Source organism: Mesoplodon densirostris, chromosome 12 (assembly GCF_025265405.1).
Source record: "Mesoplodon densirostris isolate mMesDen1 chromosome 12, mMesDen1 primary haplotype, whole genome shotgun sequence".
Classification (NCBI taxonomy): domain Eukaryota; kingdom Metazoa; phylum Chordata; class Mammalia; order Artiodactyla; family Ziphiidae; genus Mesoplodon; species Mesoplodon densirostris.
In genome coordinates, this window is record NC_082672.1 from 63,420,290 (window position 1) to 63,435,766 (window position 15,477).

The 15,477-nt window shown below is 33.6% G+C and overlaps 1 pseudogene; it reads left to right on the top strand.

Moving 5' to 3' along the window:
* Window positions 1-1,589: 1,589 nt before the first annotated feature.
* Window positions 1,590-4,733, top strand: LOC132499857 (nuclear receptor coactivator 7-like; annotated as a pseudogene).
* Window positions 4,734-15,477: the final 10,744 nt, after the last annotated feature.

A 15,477-nucleotide genomic window follows, 5' to 3' on the forward strand; every position in this document is an offset into this window, starting at 1 on the left:
TTTATCAAGTAATTTTAGCAAGGTCACAGGACACAAGATCAATTACAAATGCCATTTGTAATTCAGAATACTCAAAAAAAAAAAAAACAACCATAGTAGCATCAAAATTAAAATACTAAAGAATACATTTAGTCACATATGCTTAGAGCAGGGAACTACAAAGCACTGCAAAGAGAAATGAAAGAAAATGTGATAAACGGAGATCTGGTGTTAATGGATTGAAGGATTTGATATTGTTAAACTGCAACTCTGCCCAACTTGATCTGTGATTGCATAACAACATCCTAGGTTTTATAAGTCAACAGGTTGACTTTTAAATTTTTATGCAGAGTCAAATAACCTAATATAGCCAAAACAACCCTGAGGGAAAAAAAACAAGGTTGGACAAATGTAGATAGGTAATTCAGTATGAAATTAGACTCTTCACCATGTGTTGCTAACTAACCATATGCATATCTGTATAGAAAACTAGTTGGGGCAGGGGTTTTACTTGTTTACAGTTTTATTCCCTTCTGACAATCTTTGCCTTTTAGTTGAAGTAGTTTGTCCATTAACATTTAATCTAATTAATATTGTTGGATTGAATGTACCACTTCTTAATTTGTTGTGTAGTTGTCTATTATTTTATCTAGTTCTCTTTTCTTGCTTTTTCCTTTATTTGAATTTCAAAAAAGGCATTTTAGTATATGTTTAATGTGTTATCAAAGTATTTTGTTTAGAAATTAACATCTTTTTTCATAAGTGAGAATTATAAACCTCATGTATCATATCCTCTTTCTAGAAAAGTTATGGCAGTTAACATATCAACCCATTGTGCATTACAGAAATGTATAATCCCTGTTCTTTTTACCAGGAATTTGTTTTTTTAAGATATAAACATAACTAGGTATAAATGTAACTAAAGCAATGATTACTTCACTCACAGTTTATTATGTTTTAGCTTGTAATTTTTCTTTGTTTTGTGTTATTTTGGCAGATTTTAGCAGGATTACATGTGCTTCATAATTAGGTACCTTTCAATCATTTTCTAAATTCTATGTGTATTTATATTTTATGGATATTATCCTCACATAAAATTAGAAAGCTAAGACTCAGAAAGATTAAGTCATTTCTTAAAGTCATGTAAATGTTGAAGTCAGAATTAGAATCCAGGCCATATTATTTCTAAAATACATATTTCTAAAACAATATACAGCATTATATCCTCACAGAACTTGCTGTCAGAGAGCTCACACTCTCATTAGCAAATTGTCTATAAAATAATTTTATAATATAAATTGGATCTTAAGTAATTTAAAGTAGATATAAATGTAGAAGTAATTAATATTTATATTAATATTCTTAATTTTATTTCAAATGATAAAAATTCAGAATGAAACTTCTAACTCATTCTGAGTTTATACAGGTACAGATGCTTACAACAAAGGACTGATTCATTAATTGACAGTAAGATCAAATGTTGACTTTTAAAATTTGGTATCAAATTGATAGATGAATGGATAGATGAATAGATAAAGAAGATGTGGTATGTATATACAATGGAATATTACTCAGCCACAGAAAAATGAAAACGTGCCATTTGCGACAACATGAAAGGAACTATAGGGTATTATGCTTAGTGAAATAAGTCAGACAAAGACAAATACCATATGATTTCACTTACATGTGTATCTAAAACACAAACAAAGCAGAAACAGTCTCAAACTTGTAGTTGCCAGAGGGGAGGGGATGAGGGATGGGTAAAATAGGTAAAGGATTAAGAGGTACAAACTCCCAGTTATAAAATAAAAATTTCATGAGAGTGCAATATACAGCATAAGATATATAATCAGTAATATGGTAATAACTTTGTATTGTAACACATGGTTACAAGACCTATGGTGGTGATCATTTTATGATGTATTTAAATGTCAAATCACTATGTTGCACACCTGAAACTAACATACTATTGTATGTCTACTATACTCAAATTTTTAAAAAAGTTTTTATGTAATTCTGTAGTATACATTTATTTTTGAGGTTATTAATTGAATTGATATTATAATCATGTAAAATTTGTCATACAAAATCTTCCCCAGAATTGTTTCATTGTGCTTGTTACATAACTTAAGTAGACTTGCTCTTTCTAAAAAGATATTACTTTGGGACTTCCCTGGTGGTGCAGTGGTTAAGCATCTGCCTGCCAATGCAGGGGATACGGTTTCAAGCCCTGGTCTGGGAAGATCCCACATGCCGTGGAACAACTAAGCCTGTGCGCCACAACTACTGAGACTGAGCTCTAGAGCCCGTGAGCCACAACTACTGAGCCCACGTACCACAACTACTGAGCCCACGTACCACAACTACTGAAGCCCACTTGCCTAGAGCCTGTGCTCCACAACAAGGGAAGCCACCACAATGAGAAGCCCGCGCACTGCAACAAAGAGTAGCCCCCGCTCGCCACAACTAGAGAAAGCCCGTGCGCAGCAAAGAAGACCCAACGCAGCCAAAAATAAATAAATAAATAAATTTTAAAAATATATTACTTTATATTTTCTTTTTTATGTAAATTTCTCTAGTAGCTCTTAACAACCATTCACTTGTTGCAGGGTTTATTATCCTAATTGAGAAAATGTGAAATGAAGTACCACAGCCTCTTGAGTTGTAAAACTACTACATCCGTTTAGTTTGGGAAATGGAATCTCTGTTCCAGGAATTTACATTCTCATGTTCAGAGAAAGCCAATATAACTGGGGTTAATTTGTGGGAAAACATTTGAAATGAACAAGTAGGTGAGACTTTTCTCTCCTGTAAACCACTGAACATTTATTTCTTATTGAGAAAGATAAATTATCATCCTTCTATGAATTATATTTGAGGCAAGGGCATTCAGCAGTGAGTAGGAAATGCAGTTCTCTGGCAGAAGTAGATATAAGTACCACTTTTAACTTATTGGGGGAAGAGGAAGCAGATAATGTGATTTTCTCACTGTGAATACTAGTCTCTATTATGAATTAACAGGTGAATTTTATGAAGCAGACAATTTTACTAGTGCTACCTTGAATCAGGAAACATTTGAATTCTGTTAAGTAATTCATTTAAATATTGATTGATTTGTTTGGTTAATGGAATGTTATCTATTTGCTAAGCATTGGGGCTACAATTCTGAATGTATATTTCAGTAAAGAAAATATCTTCTTTGCTTTCTGGGGATTTTTTTTCTCATAAAAATGATCTATATTTATTCAGACCTGGAGGAGAAGTAAAATGATTTTTCAACTTGAATATAAGTAAAAGGGAATTTTTAAACTACCTCCTAGATTTAGTGCATACAGTGGCAGTCATGAAAATACTGGGAGATTTTGAATTATAAGGCTCTCTAAAAGGATCCCATTATCATTCTAGGATAAAAATACAAGTACATGAATTGTTATAAATCTTGTTAATTGATTCTCTACAAAGCATTACCATTCATGTGCTTAATATTAGGTATGTATTTATTCTATAGTATGCATTATTAATTAATCATTTAAACATAATTGTGAGGCAAAATTCTTTATAATTACTATAATCCAGCAATATTTATCTTTTATTATTTAAGTAATATACATAGCAAGACATTGTTCTAAGTGCCTAAAAATATTAACACATTTAAAACTCATTACAACTCTATAAAATAGGTACAAATAAATATTATTCCTACTTTCAGCTGAGGAAAATTTGAAGAAACAATATTAAGGTCACACAACTATTAGGTAGTGGACCTGGGATTCATCATAAAAGCTATACCCTAAGTTCCATATTTGTTTTGTTGGGAGAGACAATAGCATAATGAATTCTCATATACTCATCACCCAGTTTCAACAACTACAAATATCTGTCCAATTTTGTTTTAACTGTCCTCCCCGACATACTCACATTTTAGTGTTAGATGGAACTGAGCAAGGTCAGCAAGAACCTCTGACACTCATGCTGCATTTGAATCTATAGGCAAAGAAAATTCCTTTTTTAGGGGAAGATGATGACTTTGCTTACTTAGAAGAACTTTCTTCTCAAACTGATAGTGGAATGAACAAAAAAGACACCCCAAAGCAGTACCTTTCACTTGACTGCAAGGAGCTAAGTTAGCTAAGTCACAAAAAATTGGTTCTGCTACAGGAATTCAAATACACTCAACTCTGAATTTTTTAGCAACAGGGTGTGATGCTGAACTGAGGGGGCCCTAGATTTAGAAGCCCATGAGAATCATGATATAATGCTGCAAGTGGAACAGCAATTCGGTTCCCCAGAAAGCCAGATGGAGAACACATTGAACATGCATGGAGATATAAAGTTAAACTCATCGAATATTACCTTAATAAGAACAAAGAAGGGTCACAGATATGTGAAAACTTGCAGAAGACAGAATTAAATGATGGAAAATTTATTGAAGCAGTGGGAAAATACATCACCCTTAGTAGTTCTTTTCTCCAGGCATGTGATCCCTCAGCTGAGGGCAATTAAGAGCCAGATAAAACCTGAAGGAGAGAGAAAGTCTCTTTCATTGCAACTAGGTTCTTTAATATAGGAAAATCTGAGTAAAAAGTCACTAGATTCCTCTTTGGTATCTACTTCAGATATCAGCTGCTAAGGTGCACATTGATAATAAATCTGAAATTCAGTTATGACTGTTAAAGATAATTCAGGCACCCACTGGAAATATATGTCCTTCCAAAGAAGAGAAGAGTATTAAGATTCCACCCATATTTCTATAAAGTGGGAAAACCAACAAGAAAAGGCTTTGCTACTCACACTGCAGCTGTGATCCAGCAGTACAACAAAGGAAGAAAGCAACCAGAGTACTGGTTTGTTGTTCCTTGGAGAGAAGTTGTCAGAAGATAAAAGATCACCATGGATCCAGGAAAGCTGGCAGTTTCTTCTTACATACTGAGAGATGCTCACATTCACTGAAGATAAGTGCATATCAACTTTAAAACCTCCTTGTCTCCATTGCAGCTTGCAGAATCACATCCTTCTCTGAATCAGCTGAGGATGACAGTGGTGTGCTTGGGCTATTTGCAAGTGTCCAGAACTTATAAAACTGGCTTCTGGGGCTTCCCTGGTGGCGCAGTGGTTGAGAGTCTGCCTGCCAATGCAGGGGACACGGGTTCATTCCCTGGTCCGAGAAGATCCCACATGCCACGGAGCGGCTGGGCCTGTGAGCCATGGCCGCTGAGCCTGCGCGTCCAGAGCCTGTGCTCCGCAACGGGAGAGGCCACAACAGTGAGAGGCCCGCGTACTGCAAAAAAAAAAAAAAAAAAAAAAAAAGACTGGCTTCTGGGCTGCACCTCGCAGGCCTGCAAGCCTTGTAGTTGCCCAGCCTCAAGACTGAAGGAAGAGCCCTAAGACAGCACCAGAGACATCACTGGTTTAATAGACAGGAGATCTTACACACGTTCAGCAGACGGCAGAAAGGACATGGCAGCCATCTTTGCTACTGAGGGGAGAAGGAAGCTACCAGTTATAAGGGGAATTGACATCAGGCTGGCTCATCAACTACCAGGGAAACCAGCAGCTGAGGTACATCCCTCACAACCCTTCAGTTTAACGATCATAATGAGGGCAAATGTTTCCTTTTAATAAACTAGCAGGTGGAGCCATCTGGCCTAAGGGGCAGGGTCAAGCATATTTGCATGAGTAGGGTGTAGGGGAAGCAGGACTGGTCGAGCAGGGCACATACAAACAGCAAGAGAACAGCCATCATGAGTGGCCTGACCATATACTGGCACATCCAGGTTTTTCCTACTCTCACTCTTGGTGCTAATTTAAACATGACAACAGTGGATAATTCCACCTTATTTTAATTATCTAGTACAGGATTTCTCAAATTTGGCAGTATTAACATTTTGAACTGCATAAGTCTTTGTTTGAGGGGATGTCCTGTGCATTTTAGGATATTTACAAGCATCCCTGACTTCTACCCACAAGAGGCCAGTAGCACCTCCTCAGTTGTGACAACCAAAAATGTCTCCAGACATTGCCAAATATCATCTGAGGAATAAAATTGCTTCACACTGAGAACCACTGGTCAGGTATTGGACCATTAGACCACGGACTGTAGGCCATTTTGAAAGTAATTATGTGCCATTATAGCTGAATAATTTAGGGATTTGACTACTTAAATTTTTTTGTACTTGATTATATTAGCAGTATTTATTTATCTGCATGTACCTTGTTTTCTTGATAAACCTCAATTTTTTTGCAAAGAACTTAATTAAAATTTTTTTAACTTGAAACAAAATTCCCAAAAATGTCCTTTCATGTGTTAATACTTAGTATGTATTTCTAACAGGTAAAACTTTCTTTTTATACACAACCTTAATTTAGTAACCACTATAAACACAATTAATAATAATTCTTTGATCTTATCCAATACAGAGCTGATAGCTAGTGTCACCAATTGTTTCAAAAATGTATTTTTATTGTTGATTCCTGTGAAATGAGATCAAACAAGATCTACATATTGCAGTTGGTTGACTTTATTTTTACTCTAGGGCATCATCTATCCTTATTCATTGTTTTTTCAGGCTATTTATTATTTGAATAAATGGGCTAATTTGTCCTGTAGAATTTCCCACGGTCACATTGGTTAAAGTGTGCCACATGAAGTGGGTTGTGTTTCAGGAAATTAAACCTAAGTTTAGGAAAGCTATTTTTTTTAATAGTGGTCAATAATTACACTTATTGCTCTGTAGAGAGTCATTATCTTTATTGTACTGGACACTAAGAATGTGTGCACTTTGATCTTGAGGGTGATAACTGTGTCTTCCAAGGAAATCCTCTGCGCAAATGTCATTGAAAAGGTCCATCAGTGCCTCACTCACAAAGCATGCAGAAACATGAGAGATTTGTGGATTATTGACTCCCCAAAATATTTGCCCCTGATTTCTACATTGTCTTGAATTCTGATGAATTTTCCAGTAAATATGATGCCACTTTATCAGCCACTCAGATTAATCTGATCTAGAGAGGCTAGTAACAAAATCAATTCAATTGTTTTGAACAATATTTAATGAAGGCTCTACTCAATAAAATTCCAAGCAGCCTGATGAAGACAACCTAAGCTGTTGACTAAAATATGCCATCCAAGGTACCAGACACTGCTGAACAAACAAGTCAGGCTTTAACTCAGAAAGCCTGGTGTCTTGCTCTGTAAGTTTCAGTACTGACATTTCTACTTGGCTAGAGGTATTAGTCCAGGCACAGCAGATGCGTTAGTGATTGCACAGATTCTGCCTTTGCCTGTAAGGAACAAGTTTCAAGCAATCATCCATAACTACTATGACCAGTGAGTCCAGGCTGAATGCCTTCTAGGACCATTGCAATGTAACTGATCACTTCAGTTAAAGTCAGGGATAAATGTTGTACCATGATTTCTAATTTGTTGATACATGGTAGAGATAACTGCCTCCAAGGAGCATATAAATAATCAATCAGTTAGCCCTCTGGGAAGTATCCCCAAGCAACAAAGAGCTGCCTCATTTTGAAAAGATATCCACAGTTATATGTGAGCGGCATGATCTACTATTAGTGTTTCATAAAATACCTGAAGTTCTCTTACATCTTCCCCTAAGTTTTAAGGTACTGTGATTTGGGGAGCAGGGTAAGTTCACTGTTACCAGAGAAGAAGCACAAAGCCACAGACAGATACAAAGTTCCAAAAAAGAAATTCTTTTTCAAAAATTTGGGGTCCTGTAAGTGGAACTAATATCCATTGGAAAGGGCAGAGATTGAGAATGCCTGCAATGTAGTCTCCCTAAAAACTAATAAGTTTTGGGTTTCCAAGTTCAGTTTGAATAATTCTTATTCTAATCTAATTCTTGTTTCAAAGGGATTGTCTAGGGTACCAACAGAATAGCATCTGTCTGCCCCACAGAATGACTGGGTGATGGCTCTGGAATGCAGGTGGGCAAGACGTCCAAAGACCTTGACAGGTGTTTTGTGTTGGAGATGGGGTTGCTGGGGGCCTCTCCTCTGTTCCAATATATGTATGAGTAAAAATTAAGAGAATGGCAGTAAAATCATGGATGGTGTTGTCTGTCAGAGACTGGTAGATCTAGTTGTAATTTTTTTTACTAAGCATATTAATAAATATTATTTATTTAAAATTTTGCACATTGCACTTTAACATTAAAAGTACTTTCAATAGTTCAGGAGAGCCACATGGGAAGGTGTGTCCTTTATGAAGAAGGTTCTAGGGGTGATTCTAAAAGACACTTAGCATAACTCCCTCCCAGTGTCTGAAGTCTTACCTTCAGGTGATTGATAAGATTATTATTGTTCTCTTGCTATTGGTAAGATTATTATTGTTCTCTTGCTATTGATAAGATTATTATTGTTCTCTTGTTACCACCATAAAACAAGTGTGTCTTATTGTAGTCGTTATAACTTCACCTATTTTCCAATTATACCCAATACACAACCAGAATTTTTTCCCAGAAGGATTGAGTCTGAAAATAAATAAATAAAACTTATTCAAACTGAAACGCAAGGAGAAAATCATGTTAAATGCATAACAGAGCATCCAAGAACTATGGGGCAATATCAAACTATCTAACGTTTGCAAGATTGACATCACAGAAAAAGGAGAGAGAAAAAGAACAGAATAAATACTGAAGAGATAATGGCCAAGACATTCTTAAATTGAATTCACTCAGAATGAATTTATTCAGAATTCACTCAGAAATCATTCAGCACAGCCCTTTCCCAGAGTGGTTGAGAGAATTAGCAGAAACTGCTTAACATTTCAGCTGCCTAAGGCTGTGATAACATTTGTGGCTAAGAAGAGGTTAACCAAAAACCTTAAAAGGAAAAGCTGGTGAATGCGTGTTCACAGGGAACCTTGAAGAGCTCTGATATGCCTCTGAGAATTTAGAAGACCACACACATGCACAGAATGGTATGCATACTCAGGGTTTGTGCATGCCCAGGAAAGACCTGATCAAGCTCCCATCTCTCAAGTGTGGCTTAACTTGAGGTTCTGCACAAACAGAAAGTGAAGAATAATAGAGTGTTGTAAACTGCTTGCTTGAATATTGAAGACATACACCAGATTCCATACAGAACACCTCAGCAAAGGCTGAAAGACTTCTTAGTCCAAGGCACTTAAGGAAATCTCTAACCAATCATTAGTTGGCCACTAAACTAGCCAAGCAGAGAGTAAGCACATGTGACAGTGAAAATAGACTTTACAGAATTAGTTTGAAAAAGTTACTAAGCAAACAAAGAAAAACTATACTAAACAGTAACAACAACAAACTACATTGAGGGAAAAGAATCTGATTTACACAGTTGCCACATTATTTGATTTAAAACATACATTATTAACAAAAAATTAGAAGGTATATAAAAAGTAGAAAATATGGCCAATACATGAGAACATAAGCAGTTGAAAGAAACAGCCTATGAGGAAACACAAACACTGGATTAAGAAACAAAAGTTTTAGATCAGTTATTTAAAATATCTTCAAAGAACTAAAACAAACAAATGATGTCCAGATAACTACACAAAGTATGAGAACAAAATAGTGATTATCGCCAGAGAATATCAATAAAGAGATAGAAGGAATAAAATTTTGGAGTTGAATAGTACAGTAACTGAAATGAAAATTCACTAAAGGGGCTCAAGCCACAGAGAGAAAGAATCAGCATACTTGGAGGTAGAGCAATTGCTATTACCCAATTTGAGGAACAATAAGAAAAATGAATGAAAAAGTGAGCAAATCTTCAGGATGGACCATATGTCAGGCCATAAAATGAGTCTCAAAAAATTTAAAAGGATTCATCATCAAAATTTTTTCTTCAATCTCAAAGGAAGGAAATTCCACTATAACAGAAGGAAATTTAGGGAATTCAAAAGGAATAAATAACAGGAGGAAATACGTACACATTAAACAACACACTCCTAAAGTAACCCTGGGATCAAAACAAGAAATCATAAGATAAATTTTAAAAATAGTTTGAGATGAATGAATATGAAGACACAGCATACCCAAACTTTTGTAGTCTAGCTAAAGCAGTGCTTAAAGGGAAATTCATAAATTTAATGCATATATTAAAAACAAATAAATATCTCAAATTAATAAATAAACTACAGTAGAAGAGTAAACTAAGTTCAAAGCAAGCAAGAAGAAGACAAAATTAGAGTAGATAAATAAAGAATAGAAAAATAGAGAAAATCAGTGAAACCTAAGTTTGTTGCTTTACCAATTTCCACAAAATTAAAAAAAAATCTTTAGCTAAACTGTATAAGAAAATCAAATTACGAAAATAAATAAAAACGGAATATTAATTATAATCTTACAGAAATTAAAAAAAATAATTATAAGGAAATGCTATGAACAAATGTATGCCAATAAATTAGATAACTTAGATGAAATGGACAAATGCCTAGAAAGACACACACTACTAAAAATGACTCAAGGAGAAATGGAAATTGGAATAAATCTGTAACAAGTAAAATAACTGTATTATTGATCAAAAAACTCCCCTGAAATAGAAGTCCAGCCCTCAAGACTTCATTTTTGAATTGTAAGAAACGTTTAAATATTTAACACCAATACTTCACAAACTCTCCCAAAAAGTAGAAGAGGGAGAAATATTTCCAAACTCATTCCAGGATTATACTGAAATTAAAACCAGGTTTAGAATCACAAGAAGTGAAAAATACAAAACAATATCCCTTTTGAATATAGACACAAAATTTCCCAACAAAATACGAACAGATTTTATCCAGCAATATGATCTATGTAGATTTAGCTCAAGCTGACACAGTTGGTTTAATATATCAAAATTAATCAATGTAATACCCTACAGTGATAGAAAAAATAACAAAACCTTATGATTATGTCAATAGTAAAGAAAATTTTGAGAAAATCAACACCCTTTTATAATGAAAACACTCAATAAGCTAGAAATAGAAGAGAAATTCCTCAAGCAGATAAAAGACATATATTTGAAAAACCCACAGCTAACCTCAAACTGAATGGAAAAAGAAGAAAGATTTCATCATAAGAGCAAAAACAAGGCAAGGATGTCCACCATACCATTTTATTGAACATTAAGATGGAGGTTATAGCCAATGTATTCAGGCAATAAAAATATTTTTTAAAAGCATCCAGATTGAAAAGAAAGAAATTAAACTATCTCTGCACACATATTACATGACCTTTTATTTAGAAAAACTTAAGGAATAAACAAAAATGTATTACATCTGATCAACAAGTTCACCAAGTTGGTAGGCCACAAGATCTGTTAAAAAAATCAATTACGTTTCAGCAATTTAGCAATGAACAGTTCCAAAATTAACAATTTTATTTCCAATAGCATCAAAAAGAATAGATATTTAGGAATAAATGTAACAAAAAATGCAAGATTTGTTCACTGAAAACTACGAAGCATTGTTAAAAGAAGTTAAATAAGACATAAATTAATGAAAAAAACTCAACTGGAAAACTAATACTATTATGATGCCTACACTCTCCAAATTGTTCTACAGATTGAAGACAATCCTAATCAAAAGCCCAGCTGCCTTTTTTGCAGAAATTGACAAGCTTATTTTAACTTCATGGAATTTTAAGGGATGCAGATTAACCAAAAAAATCCTAGGGGAAAAATAATAAATTTGGAGGATATTGGAGGACACAAGCTTCCTGATTTCAAAACTTACTACAAAGCTACAAGTAATCAAGACAGTATGGCACTGGAATAGGTACAGCCACATATGTCAACAAAATAGAATTGAGTGAAGAAATAGACACTTAAATTATGGTTAATTAATTAAAAACAAAGTTTTAAAGACAAATCAATGGAGAAAGGATACTCTTCTCAACAAATGCTGATGACCAAACAACTGTATATACATAAGCAAAAGAATGAGCTGAACTCCCTCCACATTCATACACAAAAATACACAAATGGATCATAGACTTAAATGTAACAGCTAAAACTATAAAAGTCATGGAAGAAACCATAGGTGTGAATCCTTGTAATTCTGAATTAGCCAATGTCTCTTACATATTTCTCCAAAAGCAAAGCAACAAAATAAAAATAATAGATAAATTGGACTTTACAAAAATTTAAAATCTTTGGGCTCCAAAGCACCATCAGTAGTTTGAAAAGGACAACCCACAGAATCAAGAAAATATTTGAAAATCATAAAGGACTAGTGTCCACATAAGAGTTGAAGAACTCTTACAACTCAACAATAAAGAGAAAGCCCAACTTTAAGAATGGGCTGTTTAAATATATTTCTCTACAGAACCTATGAAGACGGACAGTAAGCACAGTAAAAGGTGATCAACATCAATAGTCATTAGTGAAATGCAAATCAAAGACACAGTGAGATACTATTTTATACCAACTAGTATTGCTCTAATCAAAAAGAGGGACCATAACAATTATTTGTGAATACACTACTAAATTATAGCACTCATACATTGCTGGTGAGAATGTAATATAATCCAGCCACTTTGAAAAACATTTGACAAAATGTTTAAACATAATTTGATGTAAGTTTGACAAAAATTTAAACATAGACTTACCACATGACTCAGCAGTTCCTTTCCAGATAAGTTCCAAAGAAAATTTTAAAATTACGTTTACACAACAACTTGTACACAAATGTTCATAGATGAATTATTAATAATAGTTAAAAAGTGAAAACAACACACATTCCCATCAACTGATAAACAGATATTTAAGGTTTATCCGTACAATGGATTATTGTAAATTATTGATATTTAGCCATAAAAAGGAAAGAAGCATTAATACATGTTACAAAATGATTAAACCGTGAAAACATTATGCTAGGTGGAAGAAGCCAGACATAAAAGGCTACATTAGGTATGATGTCACTTATATGCCATTTCCAGAATAGACATATTCATAGAGACAGAACGTAGATTAGTTGTGGCTGAGTGCTAAGGAAAGGGGAAACAGGAGAGTGATTCCTAAGAGACAGTTTATTTTAAGGTGATAAGATTTGTTGTGATGGTTGCACTAATTATAAATACACTAAAAACTACTGAATTGTATGCTTAAAAAGGGAAAATTTTATGGTGTGTGAATTATATCTTCAAGACCATGAGTATAGACAATGATATTTAGACACAAAAAGCATTAATTATAACATTTAAAAAGTGATACTTAGGCTAATTTTTAATATTTTCATTATAAAGCATTCATAATGATATTCATAGCAATTAATAGTGATATGTTTTAAATTATAAAGCATTATTAAGTAAGTGAAATATCATTGTAAAATGAGAGAGGTTATCTTTAATATATTTGATTGACAAAGGAGTCCTATCTGGATTAAAGATTGTTTACAAGTCAATTAGAAAAAACAAATAATAAAATAGGTCATTGTCTAAACATTCTATTAAAAAAATCAGTAAATGTGTGATTATGAAATACAAAATTAAAACTGTAATAAGATGATATTTCACATCCATCAAGAACATTAAAATAAAAACAAAACAAAACATTGACTCTATTAAGAATTGCCAAAGATGCGGCACAGTTGGAACACTCATACACTGCTGAACAGAGCATATACTGGTAGAATACATTTGGAAAATGGCAGCATTTACTAATGCTGAACATCAGATACCATATGACTTAGTAATTTCAATCTACATACATGCATATGTTGACCCAATTACAGGTACATATGTGCAACAGGTGACATGCATAAGAATGATCACAGCAGTATTATTCAAAATTCCCCAATTTAGAAACAACCTAATGTTCATTAATAATAGGTGGATAAATAAATTATACTATATGTATACAATGGAAGACAACACAGAAATGAAGACGAAATAATACTGTAACATGTATTGACGTGGATAGATCTCACAATCAAAACATTTGAGAGATAGACTTTTGACACAAAAAGATGCATTCTACATGATTCTCTTATATAAACTTTTAAACCAGGTGACTAAATCTATGGAAGTAAGAAAAGTACTTACCTTTGTGTTCATTGTAACTAGAAGGAGCCCCCCCTCCCTGCCATAGTAGAGGTTTCCAGAATACAGATATAATTCTATTTCTTGCTCTGTTTAATGGTTATATGTGGGTACTTCTTTTGACATACCAAACACAAACAAAACCTTGTCAGCTGTCTTCCTCTGATAGGTTCGCTTACCTTTATGCATGTTATACACGTTTAAATATAAAGTTGAAGTTAAATATTAGGGAAATTACATTGATTTGTATTTGAGTAATTTATGATAGTTATATTAATTTCACACTTTTTTACAAAGTAGGAAGTAAAGTAGAAAATAAAACTACTTTTCAAGCCACCAATTGTAGCTTACAAGCCATCTTGTTTTATACTACCTCTATGACATATCAATAATGGGCAAGAAAAATATTTATATTAAATTCATGACATTACTAAATAAGCTTGAAAATAAAGGTTCTTGCTTGGATCTCATTCTACATTTACAGTCTAATGGATAATATAGTTAAGGGAAGTTAGTAATGTGTATATCTCCCCAATAAATCAAATAGTGGACACATTAATGTTTGTGAGTTCATAAACTGTATCAGCAAATACACTTTTCTTATATTGAGACTCTATGAGAAAAGTTTTGTACAATTGAATTACAAAGGAAAAGTCTACAAGTCAAAATGAATATCATATTTCTTTAATAAGCAGAAGTATGAAAGTATGAATCATTCTCTGGATGAAATATGTAAGCACTTTGTACCTGCTGAATAACTGAAGGTTATTCTCTTTCATTGTTTCCCTTCTAATTCATTAATGTACAAAAATGCAGCAACTATGCTGATATCATCAGGGGTTACTTTAAATATTTTATATAATTAATTTTTTAAAAAATTGTTCAATAAATTTGGGTTTGATAAGAAGTCTGGTTACTAATTAAAATCTATTTATCAGTTTTGAATATTTCATACAATTTAGAAGTGATGCTGTCGAGATGAAGACTCGAAATAAATTTTTATGTTACATTCAAGGTTTACAATTACACAAAATTAAAGCCCTTTTCCCTAATTTCATAGAAGGAAAAAAAAGTGTTAACCATTCTTACTTAGGCAGCATAAATAGGACTCTGTGAAGATGGCAAACCTTTAAAGCATGGGAATAAGAAAACTACTGCATTCAACATTTATTTTGATTAAGCTGTTTCAAAATAGAAGGAATAACACCAGTGGTAGCTTCAGAATGCATATTTAAGTGGGGCTTAGGAGAGCCAGTCTGGCTGGAAGGAGACTGTCGGGGACTAGTGTTGAATCTTCCTTTGAAGATTCAACACTAGGTGATTTGATTCCAGAGCCTTGTGCTATGTAAAGGGTTTGCATATAATACATGATCAATTGAACACTGCTTCCTTTGAATACCAAGCACGGTGTATTTCAATTTGGTATTTATGTGGGATGACCTAGAGGAATAAATGGAGACGGAAAATAAGGTACCACTAACACCTT